We start from the raw sequence: 18,678 nt of genomic DNA, 5'->3' as shown, positions 1-18,678 counted from the left end.
TGGCGCACACCCTCAAGTGTGTGATAGCATGTACAACGCACACCTTAGCTTATGCGATAGGATGTGCGGCGCACACCTTAGCATGTGTGATGAGGTGTGCGACGCACACTTATGATTTCAGCCACAAAAAATACTTAGTTTTTAAGTTATTTTGAGGATAATTAAGTCTTTTAACACTCCTTACACGTCCCAATACTTAAACTCATAAAATTTATAGCTTCTAATCACATTACAACCCTATTAACATCTTAAGTTCATTATCCAAGAGCACAAAAAGGAGAAAAACTACTAGGGTTGCATAATCAAGCTTGAAGGTCCAATCATTCAACAATTTCATCGCCATTAAGGTATGTGTAGTGTTCATCCACGGATCCCTTTCGTTCGTGGAGTTCAAGAATCAATCTTTGATAACAAAATCATGAATGTTTTGTGGTGATATGGTTTTATTCATGTTGTTGTTTGTGGTTTATGTTATAGAGTGGGAATTTGATGAACTTCCATGAAGATTGTGATCATTAGTTGGAACCTATGAATTGGGGTGGATTAAAGTGGTGTAAGTTTGTGAATACACCTATGCCTTAAAGATTGTATATAAGGTGGTTGATAAAATACCTAAGAGACTAGAAATCATGTATTATATCTAAATTGTGACTAAGTGAAGGATTCATGATGGGCCTCTATGATTCAATGTCATCCATGTTGATAATGTGTCTTGTGAACAATGTTGGATTACTCATGAACTAGTCTTATGGAATTATGCTATGCTTACTTCCAAAACCCACTCATGTACAAGATGTAGAATACTCATGTACTTCATGAAATTCCCCAAGTTATGATATTGTGGATTGTGGTTGTAATATGTAATGAGTATGATATTGAAAGCTATGCAAGTATATACATGTTGTATGAAATTTCCTTCCATGAAATAGATTGTTAAGAACCATGCTTAGTATGAAATCCCTTATTTATGATATTATGGATTATGGACTCTACTCTTATGATCAAATCAATCATCTGTGTCAGTTTTCTTCCATCGAGTCCTGGGGGTACTTGTACCAAAAAAATATCATTGTGTGCCTAGAGCCATGTTATGTTTTCACGATACTCTCAGTCAAGCCATGATCTATAGAAATCAATCAGTCATGTGACTCAAGAAAACTTAGTAATCTCAGTAGTTCAGCATTCTCAGTAATCTCAGTGCTCAGTAACCTCAGTAATCATAGTAAATCTCAGTAACTTTAGTAGTCTTAATCAGTCCTCAGAACTCTTTATATTTCGTCCATCATCAAAATCCAGTAAACTCAGTTTTAGCTCCACTAAACAATACCTCTAGTATCAGTTCAATTAATTAGTATCAATTCAGCAAATCAGTTAAGTTAATTTATTTAGTTCAGCCTAGTTATTCAGTCCAGTGTCTTTCATATAGGAGTAGGATTCAGTACCGAGCAAACCTAGGAATGGGGCCTCACCCGCTAGAATAGTACAGAGATCCGTAGAAGCAATCTCTAAGTTCCAAAACTACATTGCCAACATAGGTACGAGATGTCACCCGTTAGATAAGACTGACATACTCAGGGGCCATCCATTAGCATATTTATATGTATAGGACTGATCCCAGGAGTCACCCGCTAGATTAGGACTGACTCCACAGCAGATGTCTTTACTGGTGGTGCGGTACTGACACCTTTCCAGTCATGGCAGAGATTGGACCCTAGTCATCTTAGCTTGGGGCATGTTGGTTAGATGAACACATCCCAAAGTTTCAGTTATAGAATCAGGGCTTTCAGACACAGTCAACTCAGCTTATAGTACAGATTCAGTACTGTTAGATACAGTCAATGCTTATCATTGTAAATAGACTTCAAGATCACCTATTAGCTAGGAATGATCTCAAATATGATTAATCAGTATCAGAATCATAAGATTTAAAGATCACACGCTAGATAAGACTGATCTTAGACTAAGTCAAATCATCTTTATTATCAGTATACTCATGATCACCCGCTAGATAGGACTAATCCCAGATTTAGTTACTCCAAGTAGAACGGGACTCAGATAGTTCCATCAGAACTTAGATTGTCAAATACAGTCGCTCAGTATTAGTTATATCGATTAGTCTAATTATTACAGTTATATCAGCTATATCAGTTGTCATAGCTCACGTTACCAGTATTCAGTTTCAGGATTGTTAGACACAGTCATTCAAACTAGTTTGTCATAATTTGAACTGTCAAAAATAGTCAATAATCTACTCAGTACCTCAGGAACAGTAAAGTCATGTCGTCAGCATTCAAACTCAGTAGTCAGCATCATCACGAGTTTAGTTATAGTTATTTATGCATGTATGTATTCTCACATTCATATTAGTTAGCATTATTCATGCATATAACCCTTTGTATTTAGCCTACCTCACCTGTATACTCAGTACATTCAAACGTACTGACGCATTTGCGCTATGGTACTTTCTCTTATGTTACACCATAGGTTCAGAGGCATGAACTCCAGATCAGCAGTAGCATTCTAATGTTCAGAGTTTGCAGTGAGTCCTTCTCATTTGAGGATGATATGATTATTGCTACATTTACTATTCAGTTACTAGATGGAGTTAGTTGGAGACATGTTCCTTTAACTCCTTATTCAGTTCAGTTAGAGGCTTTCAGACTAGATGTCAGATTAGATATTCAAATCTCATTATTTTCAGTATTTATAACTTATTTTGGTATTATTATACCTTTTTCAGATATTTTGTTATCAGACATTTATTCAGTTCGAACCTTATGGCCTTTCATGTTCATGTTTCTGTATTTTATGTATATTATCCAGTATACAGGTACAGATATCAGTCATGGGTTAGTTTGTGGTTCTTTGGGGTCATGAGCATCGTGTCGTATTTCGATTCAGAAAATCGAGGTCTTATAAACTTGGTATCAGAGCCTAAGGTTCAATAGAGTCCTAGAAAGTTTGAAAGTCGCATCTAGTAGAGTCTTGTACATGCGTGTATGGTGCACCACAACTATGTGCAGGAGGCTATGAGATATTTTAGGAACAGTTTTCCTTCTTTCAGTATTCATGTCATGCCAGTGAGCAGTCAGATTTGTATAGCTTCTTTTCTCATCCTTGCATCTATTCATACTACCCAAAATCTCAGAGAATGTAACTATTTCAAGGCAGAACCTCCTAGTAGTTGCAAGTTTTGTTCATCTCATGCCTCATGCATTAGTTTCTGACTCCCAAAGTTTAGTTATAATCCAATTAGTAGATGCCCTGTGCATCACCCAGTATCTCTATAAGGTAAGCGTTCTTAGAGGGACATAGCATCCCAAGGGGGAGATACCTCACTTTCTCTTAACGCTCTCATGCCTTAGATCCTTCAATTTCTCCTTGCATAACGAATTCAATCAAGAATAGAGGGTACTCATAAGTTGACCTTCAAGTCAGACCTCAGTTGTAAGTCAAGTATTCAGAGGTTCAGTTCAATTCATGATGTTCAGTCCATATGTTAAGTAGAAGAATCAGTCATGTTCTCATGTTTCAGTTCAATCTTAGTGCCTTTACCATTGCATATCTAGTCGCATGTTCGTGAGTCAGTTCAGTCATGTATTCACACATCAGATATGCATTGTCATCTTATCAGTACTTTTAGTCATGCATTCATATATCATGTCAGTCATATAATCATGCATTAGATATGCATGGATTCAACTTATCAGTAAAGCATCAGATATGTATTCTCAGTTTGAGAAACTCAGTTTATCAGAACACTCAGTCCTACATTTATAAATCAGCTACCTATGCATCAGATATGCATGTACAGTAGGATATGCTCATCTTTCAGTCATGTCAGCCATGAAATTGTGATTATTCATTCATGCTATATATTCGTGTAAGTTGTCTTTTCTTTCATATCAACAAGTATCATTCGAGCACAAATGTTCCCAAGGAGGAGATATTGTAATACCCCGTATGTTTCCAAGCTAGGAAATGAATCAGTTCTCCTACATATGAAACCTCATATCCTGTTATTCATATTTGAGTACATGATTTACAATGAGTATCCTAGCGATAAGATAGCTTATGATGTGTTAAGCATGCTCATGTGAGTCACTCAGAGTAAGGCAAGCTAATAGCTTTTGGATCCATCAAGTTTTAGTGTGTGTTTCCGCAAGAGTGACCTTTGAATGAGGATAACTTGATTTATATTTGACATTTTGGTAGATTTAGAAAAATTGTAGAGAATCAAATTGTCTTTCAAACAACTCTAATTTTATAAAAATCCGACACCCGAACAAGAAGTTATGGCCCTCCAAAGTAGGAGTGCGACGCATAAACAATCGCATATGGCTACTGGAACAAGTGTGCGACAGGCTGTGCGGCGCACACCCTCAAGTGTGCGATAGCATGTGTGACGCATACCATAGCTTATGCGATAGGATGTGCGGTGCACACCTTAGCATGTGCGATGAGGTGTGCGACGCACACTTATGATTTCAGCCACGAAAAACACTTAGTTTTTGAGTTATTTTAAGGATAATTAAGTTTTTTAACACTACTTACACGTCCCAATACTTAACCTCATGAAATTTATAGCTTTTAATCACATTACAATCCTATTAACATCTTAAGTTCATTATCCAAGAGAACAAGAAGGAGAAAAACTACTAGGGTTTCATAATCAAGCTTGAAGGTCCAATCATTCAACAATTTCATCGTTATTAAGGTATGCGTAGTGTTCATCCACGGATCCCTTTCGTTCGTGGAGTTCAAGAATCGATCTTTGATAACAAAATCATGAATTTTTTGTGGTGATATGGTTATATTCATGTTGTAATTTGTAGTTTGTATTATAGAGTGGGAATTTGATGAACTTCCACGAAGATTGTGATCATAGAGTTGGAACCCATGAATTTGGGTGGAATAAAGTGGTGTAAGTTTGTGAATACACCTATGCCTTAAAGAGTGTATATAAGGTGGTTGATAAAATACCTAAGATACTAGAAATCATGCATTATAGCTAAATTGTGACTAAGTGAAGGATTCATTATAGGCCTCTATGATTCAATGTCATCCATGTTGATAATGTGTCTTGTGAACAATGTTGGATTACTCATGAACTAGTCTTATAGAATTATGCTATGCTTACTTCCAAAATCCACTCATGTACAAGATGTAGAATACCCATGTACTTCATGAAATTCCCCAAGTTATGATATTGTGGATTGTGGTTGTAATATGTAATGAGCAAGATATTGAAAGCTATGCAAGTATATACATGTTGAATGAAATTCCCATCCATGAAATAGATTGTTGAGAACCATGCTTAGTATGAAATTACTTATTTATGATATTGTGGATTATGGACTCTACTCTTATGATCAAGTCAGTGATGTGTGTCAGTTTTCTTCCATCAAATCCTGGGGGTACTTGTACCCGAAAAATATAGTTGTGTGCCTAGAGCTATGTCATGTTTTCATGATACTCTCAGTCAAGCCATGATCTATAGAAATCAGTCAATCATGAGACTCAGGAAAACTTAGTAATCTCAGTAGTTAAGTATTTCTTAGTAATCTCAGTGCTCAGTAACCTCAGTAATCACAGTAAATCTCAGTAACTTTAGTAGTCTTAATCAGTCCTCAGAACTCATTATATTTCGTCCATCATCGGAATCCAGTAAACTCAGTTTTGCTCCGCTAAATAATTCCACTAGTATTAGTTTAGTTAATTAGTATCAGTTTAGCAAATCAGTTCAGTTAAGTTATTTAGTTCAGCCCAGTTATTCAGTTCAGTGTCTTTCGGATGGGAGTAGGATTCAGTACGGAGCGAACCTAGGGATGGGGGCTCACCCGCTAGAATAGGACAGAGATCCCCAGAAGCAATCCCTAAGTTCCAGAACTACGTTGCTAGTGTAGGTACGAGATGTCACCCATTAGATAGGACTGACATACTTAGGGGTCACCCGTTAGCATATTTATATGTATAGGAATGATCCCAGGAGTCACCCGCTAGATTAGAACTGACTCCACAGCAGATGTCTTTACTGGTGGCGCGGTACTGACACTCTTCCAGCCAAGGCAGAGATTAGACCCCAGTCAACTTAGCTTGGGGCATGTCGGTTAGATGAACACATCCCACAGTTTCAGTTACAAAATTAGGGCTTTCAGACACAGTCAACTCAGCTTAGTAGTACAGATTCAGTACTGTTAGATACAGCCAATGTTTATCATTATAAATAGACTTCAAGATCACCCATTAGCTAGGTATGATCTCAACTATGATTAATCAGTATCAGAATTATTAGATTTAAAGATCACCAGCTAGATAGGACTGATCTCAGACTAAGTCAAATCATCCTTATTATCAATATACTCATGATCACCCGCTAGATAGGACTGATCTCAGATTTAGTTACTTCAAGTAGAACAAGACTCAGATAGTTCCATCAAAACTTAGACTATCAGATACAGTCGCTCAATATCGGTTATATTGATTAGTCCGATCATTACAGTTATATTAGCTATATCAATTGTTATAGCTTACATTACCAGTATTCAATTTCAGGACTATTAGACACAGTCATTCAAACCAGTTCTTCATCATTTAAACTGTCAGAAATAGTCAATAATCTACTTAGTACCTCAGTAATAGTAAAGTCATGTCGTCAGCATTCAAATTCAGTAGTCAGTATCATCACGAGTTTAGTTATAGTTGTTTATGTATGTATGTATTTTCACGTTCATATTAGTTAGCATTGTTCATGCATATAACCCTTTGCATTTATCCTACCTTACTCGTATACTCAGTACATTTAGACGTACTATGCATTTGCGCTATGGTGCTTTCTCTTATGTTACACCATAGGTTCAGAGAAATGAGCTCCATATCAGTAGTAGCATTCCAGTATTCAGAGTTTGCAGTGAGTCCTTCTCATTCGAGGATGATATAATTATTGCTATATTTACTATTCAGTTGCTAGATGGAGTTAGTTGGAGACATGTTCCTTCAACTCCTTATTCAGTTTAGTTCGAGGCTTTCAGACTAGATTTCAGATTAGATATTCAGATCTCATTATTTTTAGTATTTATGACTTGTTTTGGTATTGTTATACCTTTTTCAGACATTTTGTTATCAGGCGTTTATTCAGTTCGAACGTTATGGCCTTTCATGTTCATGTTTCCATATTTTATATATATTATACAGTATACAGTTACAGATAACAGTTATGGGTTAGCTTGTGTTCCTTCGGGGTCATGAGCACCGCGTAGCATTTTGGTTCAGAAAATCAAGGTGTTACATTATAGGATCGAGTAACCCATGTCAAGTGTCGTTCACATGGAACCTTTCCCCTCTTCGACCTTCACAGTTCTTATTTGAATATTTTCTACTACCACTAATATCTGCACCGAAGACTGCTTTGCCTGGGATTACACCCAAGATCTTTCAGTGACTGTCACACCCTCCTACTCATCAGGGCCTGACACTTGCCTCAACGATCGGGTGTAGGTCGCGCGCTTAAGTGCCATCCATTTTTGGGGATAGTTGATTTGGAAGTTGAGTTATTACACACACCTTAGCAGATTTTGACTTCCATGACCATCGTTCGGCTATCTTAATTGACCAACACCCTTTCTGAGATCTAGGTTAACGCACAGTTTGGTACCATAACTCGACTTTCAGTTCATCCCGCATTGCATGTTCTTCTTACCAAAAATGGCTTACTTGGAGCTCTCGATTTCATGGCACGGCTCAACAAAGCAGTCATGCTATCTTACCAATTTAAAGTTTTAGAATAGGTCAAGAGAGTTGCGCCCCCGAGGCCTCTAATCATTTTCTTTACTCGATAGAACTCGCGTGCGAGCTCCAGCTATCCTGTGGAAAACTTCATAGGGAAACAGCTACTAGACAGTTCGATTGGTATTTCACCCCAATACCCAAGTAAGACGAACAATTTGTATGCCAGTATCGTTGCGGGCCTCTGCCAGAGTTTTCTCTGGCTTTACCCCACTCAGGCATTGTTCACCATCTTTCGAGTCCCCACAAGTATGCTCACACTCGAACCATTCTCAGATGATCAAGGTCGTTCAGTGGTGTACCCCTCAGAGGGATCCCACCGATCAGCTTTTTTATGCCTTATGGGTTTACTCACCCATTGATTCACACATATATCAGACTACTTGGTCCGTGTTTTAATATGGGTCAAATGAGAAGCCCACAAGCTAGCATCTGGAGTGCGTAGATATCGAAGCATACCAAAGGCATGCACTACCTACCACAATCAAGTAGACAGCATTCCATAAACGTATTGAAAGCCCAAGCTTTAGCCTCCCCCAATCCACGCTGGTCCATGCCCCGAGTCGATCGGTGGATCAGCTCATCACCATTTTACATCTGACTAGGATGCATTACTGGCCCCCATCCGCTTCCCTCCCAACAATTTTAAGCACTATTTGACTCTTTTTTCAAAGTCCTTTTCATGTTTCACTCTCAGTACTTGTTTACTATCGATCTCTCACCCGTATTTAGTCTTGGACAGAATTTACCGCCTGATTTGGGCTGCATTCCCAAACAATCCAACTCGTAGATAGCACCTCATGGTGTGATAGGGTCTAAGTACAATGGGGCTCTCACCCTCTCTGGCTCCCCCTTCCAAGGGACTTGAGCCCGGTCAGCCATTGAAGATGCTTCTTCAGACTACAATTCGGTTGACAGAGCTGCCTGATTCTATGGCTGGGTTATTCCTGATTCGCTCGCTATTACTTAGGGAATCCTTGTAAGTTTTTTTTCTCCACTTATTGATATGCTTAAACTCCTCGGGTAATCCTTCCTGACCTGGGTCCGCGGTCGGAGAGCCTAAGCACGATAGGGTACTGGAGTCTAGATGCACGACGAGTTGTAGCCGCGATAATAAAAAGAGTTGAGTTACAATCACCACTTTTCACAATGTCCGTTGATATGGACGCGCATTTAGGACAGCCACAAGCTCGAGGTGCATGGGAGGCCAATATCCACCCCGTAATGACAGTGTACCCCATGACTAAGGCACTATGCGAGGGGGGCGATGCGATGCATGATGCCTAGGTAGACTTGCCCTTGGCCTAATGGCTTCGGACACAACTCGCATTCAAAGACTCAATGGTTCATGGGATTTTGCAATTCACACTAAGTATCATATTTTGCTACGTTCTAAATTGATGCGAGAGCCAAGAAATCCATTATCGAGAGTCCGTTTTTTATAAAAGAAGCACAGGTTCCCTCGATGCATGCCGCCAGTGGCAAACTATAAATTTAAGTATTTCGTGGCACTTTCTGTGCTGGGTTTTGTTAGTCGCATGACGTGCATACTGGGTGCGCGTGTCGAGGACGATAGGGAGGCGCTCGTGCTAAGTGCCAAAGCAACCCGTCCGTGTGGACTCCCCAATTGTTAAACACATTAGCAGATCATTCTACTGCGCAGGTTTAGATAATGATCCTTCCACAGGTTCACCTACGAAAGCCTTGTTATGACTTCTCTTTCCTCTAAATAATAAGGTTCAATGGACTTCTCGTGACGTTGCAGGCAGCAACCGCCTACGTTGCCATGATCTGAATATTTCACTAGATCATTCAATCGGTAAGAGCGACGGGTAGTGTGTACAAAGGTCAGGGACGTAGTCAATGCAAGCTAATAACTTGCGCTTACTAGTAATTCCTCATTGAAGACCAACAGTTGCAATGATCTATCCCCGTCATGCTAAAATTTAAAAGATTACCCGGGCCTGTCGGCCAAGGCTATAAACTTGTTGAATATATCAGCGTAGCATGCGTACAGCCCAAAACATCTAAGGGCATCACAGACCTATTTTTCCCTCAAACTTCCTAGGCCTAAAAGGTCGTAGTCCCTCTAAGAAGCTGGCTGCGAAGGAATACCTCCGCATAGCTAGTTAGCAAGCTGAGGTCTCTTTCATTAATGGAATTAACCAGATAAATCGCTCTACTAACTAAAAATGTCCATGCACCACCACCCATATAATTGAGAAAGAGCTCTCAATTTGTTAATCCTTACTATGTTTGGACCAGGTAAGTTTCTCCGTGTTGAGTCAAATTTAGCAGCAGCCTTCACTCTTGGTGGTTCCCTTCCATTAATTCCTTTAAGTTTTAGCCTTATGACTATACTCCCCCCCCCCCCCCCCCCCCCCCTTTGATTTCTTATAAGGTACCGGTGGAGTTCTAAAAGCAACATCTATCGATCTCTGGTCGGCATCTTTTATGGTTGAGACTAAGACGCTATCTGATCGTCTTTGAGCCCTCAAATTTTGTTCTTGATTAATAAAAACATCCTTGGTAAATGCTTTTGTAGTTGTTTGGCTTTCATAAATTCAAGAATTTTACCTCTGACTATGAAATATGAATGCCCCCGACTATCCCTGTTAATTAGTACTCTGATCTCGAAGGCAAACGTAATAGGACCAAAATCCTGTAATGTTATCCCATGCTAATGTATAAAGAGTGTAGGCTTTCTTTGAGCACTCTAATTTCATCAAAGTAACAGCGCCGGAGGCACGACCCATCAAGTTAAGGCCAGGAGCGCATCATCGATAAAAAGGACGAGATGATCGATGCACACTATAGGCGGACCAGCTGGCCCATCCCAAAGTACAACTACGAGCTTTTTAAATGCAAAAACTTAAATATATGCTATTATAGATAGAATTACCGTAGTTGGTGGCACCATACTTGACCTCCAATGGATCCTCGTTAAGGGATTTAGCTTTTACTCATTCCAATTACCAGACCTATTGAGCCCGGTAATGTTATTTATTGTCACTACCTCCCCATGTCAGGATTGGGTAATTTACATACCTGCTGCCTTTCTTAGATGTGGTAGCCGTTTCACAAGCTCCCTCTTCAAAATCGAACCCTAATTCTCCGTCACCCATCACCTCCATGGTAGGCCACTATCCTACCATCAAAAATTGATAGGGTAGAAATTTAAATGATGTGTCTCCGATAAGATGGCTGTGCAATCCATTGAGTTGTAATGAATCATTGCAGCAACGGGAAGAGCCCATGTCAACCTTTTATCTAATAAATGCATCCCTTCTAGAAGTCAGAGTTTTTTGCACGTATTAGCTCTAGAATTACTACGGTTATCCAAGTAGTAGATACTATCAAAAAATTATAACTGATTTAATGAGCCATTCGTAGTTTTACAATCTGAATTTGTTCATACTTACATATGCATGACTTAATCTTTGAGATGAGCATATGAATACTGAAAGGATCAACCAGGTAGCATTCCTCATCAATGTCGACTTCGTATGAGCCCGGCCTGCCCGAAAGGGCGTGGATGGTTTCAAGCCAAGCGCGATCGTCATTGTCAATGAGCATCGTATAGGGCAAATAGGAGCCGATGAAGACCCCATACCCATTGTATCTACCATATCTGAAAATCCCAACTGCTACTCATAGACTATGACATCACACGACAAAGTGAAGAAGGCATGGGACATGAGGGAGGACACACGAAATGCGAGGGCGAAAAGCGATCAATAAAACTTTTTAATTCCTGGGAATTAGGTATGCAGCACAGGAAATCAACTTTGAGCAAGCCTAAATTACGGTTGCCCCACGACTGAGAATGAAGGCGGGTCAGGAAGTTGCTGCTCGAGCAGGGATCTAACCTAACCGCACATAGCGAACACAACTCACGCACCATGCATCTAAATACTTTGTTGATGCATTCCCAGCACTGTCCCTAACACCCAGCAATAGATGTTATTCGTTGCTTCCCATACAGACGTTGCAAGGCTAAAAAAATTCCTTCTTGACACGATAGCCCACCCTTGGGGGAGCAGAGAAGATGAAGGCGTGCTGAGGCCAGTGCAAGGATGTCGCCGGTGCTCGATCCAGATTCGGCTTAGCCCCATATATGCAGCGCCTAGAGCTTGCCTCAAGAGCAGCATCCAGAACTCACTGCATGCAAAAAAGTACTACTTCATCTAAAATCAAATGCATATAGCCCCGTTGTGGACGACGCCATCAATAGCCGACACAAGCACAAAATGAATTGTGATTAACATTATTTCATGGGCACCGATGGCTTACACGGACTAGCCATGCATGCTGTAATGTGCCCACACTGTACGCTGACATTCCCAGTGAGCGCCTATGCCAACTAGCGACAGTCGCCTTGAAGTGCCTTTAACACTTCTAACCCCCTTATATATGCTTAAAAAGAGTAACCAAACTGACAGAAGTAGACATGATTTTGCTAGAGAATCATACTAGACATGTTCGAACCAAAACTGTATATTTTGACGTAAGACTGAGCCAATGCACTTTCAAAAGAGCCACGTAATTTGTAAATGATAATTTTCATTAAGAAAATATTTTTTTTAAATATTATTTATGAAAATTCAAAAAATAAATAAAAATAAATAAAGAAATAGAAAAAGAATTTTAAAAATATTAAAATATTAGAAAAATATTTCCAACGCATGAAGTAACCTTAAACCAATAATTGAGTGCATATTTGTACGTATAATGTAACGATATAAAATATTTAACTTTAAGGATATTAAATAAAAATTTTAAAAATTATAAAAATAATGTAGGGACATTAGGAAAACCACCCCAACATATGAGGTAAAATTAAAATATCATTAAAAAATACTTAAAGCATATATGTAATAAAAAGAGTATGCAACGGTGAGGAAGATGGATGAACGTTATGAAAATATTTGAATGATCGAACCTAGGTTTACGCTCTTCTAATTTTTACACGGTACCATGGTACCTTCACCGTGCCCATGGTGTCATGGTGCCTTGGTGCACTCGCGATGGGTGAACCGGCGCGTGGGTACCAAGCACATAGTTCCTAGTTTACGATGAATGGGTGCTTTGGTGCCTTGATGCACGGGGCCTTGGTGCCATGGCACCGTAGGGCCATAGCGCCGCGGTGCCTTGGTGCAAGGTGTGTGGTACCATAGTGCCTTGGCGCTATGGTGCATGGTGCCTTGGTGTCATGGTGGAATAGTGCCTTGGTGGACGGTGTCTGTGGTGCCGTGGTGCAGGATTTCATAGTGCCTTGTGGCCGTTGCTGTCCATGGTGGTTTGAGGCATTGGCGCATGGTGCCTTGTGGGTGAAGGTGTCGGTGCACAAACAATCAAATCGACAATGACATCACCATGGTAGGCAACTATAGGTCCTTCGGTATTTGACATTGGCTATGGCGTTGCCCATACTGATATTATGCGCTGCCAATTTTGTCGGACGTTAAAGCTTGGGTTATTGGAAATGTCTTTAGGATTGCACTTCACTGTCACAAAAACTTCTAATTGCGATATGCCTTTACGCAGCAATTTTGGCCTCGACGTGCCGCTGGGCTCTTGAGCTGCACTGTGCTCCACAGAAAAACTCTAATTGTGATGCCATAGTTTTGAATAAAAGGCCACTTGATATCATACTTAACTATTTGGAATGGAATACATGCGACACTTGAAAAACAAGAGGCAAACTTGGACGAGGCTATGTCGCGACATACTCAAGGGTGAGGTGAACTATCAACACTTGATGGGATTTTTCCAGGATGGATGCACAAACCTCATTTGGATATGGACGGAAAAATGATAGGATTTGAGGGAGAGGAACGAACCAAAGTGACAAAGGGCTGAATCTCAGTGGATCGTGGCAGCAAGGCCACTTTGCTACTTACAATACCTATCACATATTTAAGTCATATGTAAAGGATTCTACCCACCGTTCAATGAAAATTGTACTTCAAAGAAGCCTTCACAAACCTTTCGCCACGATGGCTTAGCCAACAACATGTGCCCTTGGGGGGCGAGGCCCCTACTATAGATCGGTATGAGAGCGGTGGCCGCATGCGCCGCTTCTAGCCAGGATTTTGAATTAGAGGTGTTCAGTCATAACCCAGTAACAGTAGCTTCATGCTACTGGCTTTTTAACCAAACGCGATGACCAATTCTATGAATCAACGATTCCTCTCGTACTACGCTGAATTACTATTGCGACAATGTCATCAGTAGGGCAAAACTAACCTATCTCATGATAGTCTAAACCCTGCTTACATTCTACATTGGTGGGTGAACAATCCAACACTTGGTGAATTCTGCTTCACAAATATAGGAAGAGCCAACATCGAAGGATCAAAAAGCTACGTCGCTATAAACGCCTGGCAGCCACAAGCCATTTATCCCTGTGGTAACTTTTCTGACACCTCTAGCTTCTAATTTTGAAGATCTAAAGGATTGTTAGGCCACGGTTTCACAGTTCCTATTCGTACTGGAAATCAGAATCAAGCGAGCTCTTACCCTTCTATTCCACATGAGATTTCTATTCATATTGAGCTCATCTTAGGACACCTGTGTTATCTTTTAATAGATGTGCCACCCCAGTCAAACTCCCAACCTGACAATGTCTTCCACCCGAATTGGCCCTCAGAGTGAGGCTTGGGTCCAAAAAGAGGGGCATTGCCCTACTTTCAATTCACAAAAATAAGTAAAATAACATTAAAAGTACTGGTGTTTCACTTTCTCCTTTTGGCTCCCACTTATACTACACCTCTCAAGCCATTTCACAAAGTCGGACTAGAGTCAAGATAAGCAGGGTCTTTTTTCCCTGCTCATTTTGCCAAGCCTATTCCCTTAGCTATGGTTTTGCTGGATAGTAGACAGGGACAGTAGGTATCTCATTAATCCATTCAGGCGCATCACTAATTAGATGACAAGCCATTTGGCTACCTTAAGAGAGTCATAGTTACTCCCATTGTTCAATTGCGCTTGGTTGAATTTCTTCACTTTGACATTCAGAGCACTGGGCAAAAATCACATTGTGTGAACATCCATTAGGACCATTTCAATGCTTGGTTTTAATTAAATAGTCAGATTTCCCTTGTTTGTACCAGTTATGAGTTGGCTGTTCGACGTGCGGGGAAGGCCCCTAAAAGAACCATTCCCAGTCCATCCCCAGCCAACACGTGATGACCCACTCCCACCACAGAGCATCTCAAGCAGTCCATCGATAGCTGATGGGTTCGGGACTGGGACCCCCATGCCCAAACCTCAGAGCCAATCCTTTTCGCGAAGTTGCGAATCTATTTTGCCAACTTCCCTTGCCTACATTATTCCATCGACCAAAGGTTGTTTACCTTGGAGACCTGATGCGGTTATGAGTATGACTAGGTGTGGACAGAATTCAGTCCTCCGGATTACCATGGGTCATTGGGAGTGCATCAGATACCATGCAATTTATGGTGCTCTTCTAGCTGCTGGACCCTACCTCCAGCTGAGCTGATTCCAGGGTGGGTAGGCTGTTAAGCAAAAAAGATAACTCTTCCTGAGGCTACTGTCGACGTCTCCAAAATTCCTAACGTTGTTGTCGACTGCCACATCCCGGTTAAGTTAGTTTAACCTGATTCACTTTCAAAGTACACGTGAAATGCGCTATCTTTTGGGGTTCCCCTAAACCTTAGGATCGACTAACCCATGTGAAAGTGTCGTTCATATGTAACCTTTCCTCTCTTCGTCCATCAAAGTTTTCATTTGAATATTTGCTCCTAACACCAATATCTGCACCAATGGTCGCTGCGCTCGAGCTTGCGCCCATGGTTTTACAGTTACCGTTTTTTTCTCCTACTCATCAGAGCCTGGCACTGGCCCCAACAACTGGGTGTAGTCGCGCACTTAAGCGCCAACCATTTTTGGGGCTAGTTGATTCGGTAGGTTAGTTTTTCCATACTCCTTAGCAGATTTTAACTTCCATGACCACTGTCCTACTATCTTAATCGACCAACACCCTTTGTGGGATCTAGGTTAGCGCACAGTGTGGCACCATAACCCATCTTTTGATTCATCCCGCATCGCTAGTTCTACTTACCAAAAATTGCCTACTTGGAGCTCTTTATTCTATAGTGTGGCTCAACAAAGTAGTCACGCCGTCCTACCTATTTAAAGTTTGAGAATAGGTTGAGGGGGTTGCATCCCCGAGGCCTCAAATCATTGGCTTTACATAATAGAACTCACACGTGATCTCCAGTTATCCTAAGGGAAACTTTGGAGGGAACAAACTACTAGACGGTTCGATTGGTCTTTCTCCTCTATACACAAGTCAGACGAACGATTTGCATATCAGTATCACTGTGGGCCTATACCAGAATTTCCTCTGGCTTCGCCCTACTCAGGCATAGTTCACCATCTTTTGGGTCCCAATAGGTATACTCACACTCGAACCCTTCTCAGAAGATCAAGGTTGGTCAGCGATGCACCCCTCTGAGGATCCCACTAATCAGCTTCCTTATGCCTTTTGGGTTTACTCACCTGTTGACTCACACACATGTCAGACTCCTTGGTCCGTGTTTCAAGATGGGTCGAATAGGAAGCCACAGGACAGCATTCGGAATGCATAGATGTCGAAGCACGCCAGAGGCGCGAGCTGTCTATCACAATCAAGGAGATGATATTCCATGAGCGTATCGATATCCCGAGCTTTGGCCGCCCCCCTAATCCATACTGGTTCATTCCTAGAGTTGATCGGTAGAATAGCTCGTCGCCATTCCACATATGACTGAGGCGCATCATCGACCCCATCCACTTTTCTCTCAATAATTTCAAGCAGTCTTTGACTCACTTTTTAAGTCCTTCTGATATTTCCCTCACGGTACTTGTTTGCTATCGGACTCTCGCCCGTATTTAACCTTGCAGGGAATTCTCCGCCCGATTTGGGCTGTATTCCCAAACAACCCGACCGTAGACAGCGCCTCATGGTGCGATAGGGTTCAGGAACAACGAAGATCTCACCCTCTATGACGCCCCCTTCAGGGGACTTAGGTCTGATCCACCGCTGAGGATGTTTCTCCAGACTATAATAAGTACGATAATTTTGCTCGATTCTAAGGTTGGGTTGTTCTCGATTTGCTCATCGTTACTAAGAAAATCCTTGTAAGTTTCTTTTACTTTGCTTATTGATATGGTTAAACTCAACGGGCAATCCCGCCTGATATGGGGTTACGGTCGGAGCGCCTAAGTACAATAGAGTCCTGGAGTCCAGACGCATAAAGAGAGTTGAGTTACAACCACCATTAGCTGTGATGTCCATTGACATGGACTCGCATATAGGACAGTCGTAAGCTCGAGGCACATGAAAGGCCAGTATCCACCCCACAACGATAGTGCACCCTATGATTGAGGCACGACACGAGGGGGTGCGCGATGCATGAAGCCCAGGCAAACGTGCCTTCGGCCGAATGGCTTTGGGCGCAACTTGCATTCAAAGACTCGATGGTTCATGGGATTCTATAATTCACACCAAGTATCGTATTTCATTACGTTCTTTATCATACAAAAGACAAGATATCCATTTTCGAGAGTCGTTTATATTTATAAAAGAAGCACAGGTCCCTCTGATGCACACCATGGATGGGGCGTAAAGGGCAGGCTATCAATTTATGTATTCTTTGGCGCTTTCTGCATCGGGGTTCGTTAGTTGATCGACGTGCATGCTGGGGGCTCATCGGGGATGATAGAGACGCACTCATGTGGAGTCCCAAACCATCCTGCCTGCATAGACTCCTCGGTTATTAAACACGTTCGCAGGTCGTTCTGTTGTGCAGGTTTCAACAATAATCCTTCCGCAGGTTCACCTATGGAAACCTTATTAGGACTTATCCTTCCTCTAAATGATAAGGTGCAGTGAACCACCCATGTTGTTGCGATCTGAATATTTTGCTGGATTATTCAATCGGAAGGAGTGACGGGTGGTGTGTACAAAGAACAGGGATGCAGTCAAGGCAACGGATAACTCACACTTACTAGGAATTTCTCGTTGAATAACAACAATTGCAATGATCTAACCCCATCACAATAAAATTTACAAGATTACCTAAGCCTGTCGACTAAGGTTATAAACTCATTGAATACATCAGTGTAGCGCACGTACGACCCAGAAAGGCTAAGGGCATCATAAACCTATTATTGCCTCAAACTTCTGTGGCCTAAAAGGTCGTAGTCCCTCTAAGAAGCTGGCCGTAAAGGGATATCTCCGCATATCTTGTTAGCAGGCTGAGGTATCATTTGTTAACAGAATTAATCAGACAAATCACTCCACCAACTAAGAATTACTAAGTTTGGACCTGGTAAGTTTCCCCATGTTGAGTCAAATTAAGCCACAGGCACTACTCCTGGTGGTGCCCTTACGTCAATTCCTCTAAGTTTCAGCCTTGCGACCATACTCCGCCCGGAACCCAAAAACTTTGATTTCTCATAAGGTGCCAATAGAGTCCTAAAAGCAACATCCATCGATCCCTAGTCGGCATCATTTATGGTTGAGACTAGGACGTATTTGATCTTTTTTGAGCCCCCAATTTTTGTTCTTGATTAGTGAAAAAATCCTTGGCAAATGCTTTAGTAGTTGTTTGTCTTTCATAAATCCAAGAATTTCACCTCTAACTAAGAAATATGAATGCCCCAGACTATCCCTGTTAATCATTACTCCGATCTCGAAAGGTAACATAATAGGATCGAAAACCTATATTCTTATCCCATGCTAATGTATACAGAGCATAGGCTTGCTTTGAGCACTCTAATTTCATCAAAGTAATAGCACCGGAGGCACGACCCGGCCAGTTAAGGTCAGGAATGCATCACCGACAGAAGGGATAAGACGATCGGTGAACACCATAGGCGGAC

At 41.2% G+C, this 18,678-nt stretch overlaps 2 non-coding genes and 3 pseudogenes across 2 annotated transcripts; 1 reads left to right on the top strand and 4 right to left on the bottom strand.

Moving 5' to 3' along the window:
• Positions 1-9,062: 9,062 nt before the first annotated feature.
• LOC124899828 lies at positions 9,063-9,218 on the bottom strand. The gene has a single exon (XR_007057392.1). It is a non-coding gene; the product is annotated as a 5.8S ribosomal RNA (ribosomal RNA).
• A 306-nt stretch (positions 9,219-9,524) lies between these two features.
• On the bottom strand, positions 9,525-11,374 carry LOC124899446 (annotated as a pseudogene).
• A 1,600-nt stretch (positions 11,375-12,974) lies between these two features.
• LOC124899445 lies at positions 12,975-14,587 on the top strand (annotated as a pseudogene).
• On the bottom strand, positions 13,623-17,001 carry LOC124899935. The gene has a single exon (XR_007057493.1). It is a non-coding gene; the product is annotated as a 28S ribosomal RNA (ribosomal RNA).
• A 206-nt stretch (positions 17,002-17,207) lies between these two features.
• On the bottom strand, positions 17,208-17,362 carry LOC124899850 (annotated as a pseudogene).
• Positions 17,363-18,678: the final 1,316 nt, after the last annotated feature.

This window comes from Capsicum annuum, chromosome 6, assembly GCF_002878395.1.
Source record: "Capsicum annuum cultivar UCD-10X-F1 chromosome 6, UCD10Xv1.1, whole genome shotgun sequence".
Lineage (NCBI taxonomy): Eukaryota > Viridiplantae > Streptophyta > Magnoliopsida > Solanales > Solanaceae > Capsicum > Capsicum annuum.
The sequence above is the reverse complement of the archived record's forward strand: the minus strand, read 5'-3'. Positions and strand labels throughout refer to the sequence as shown.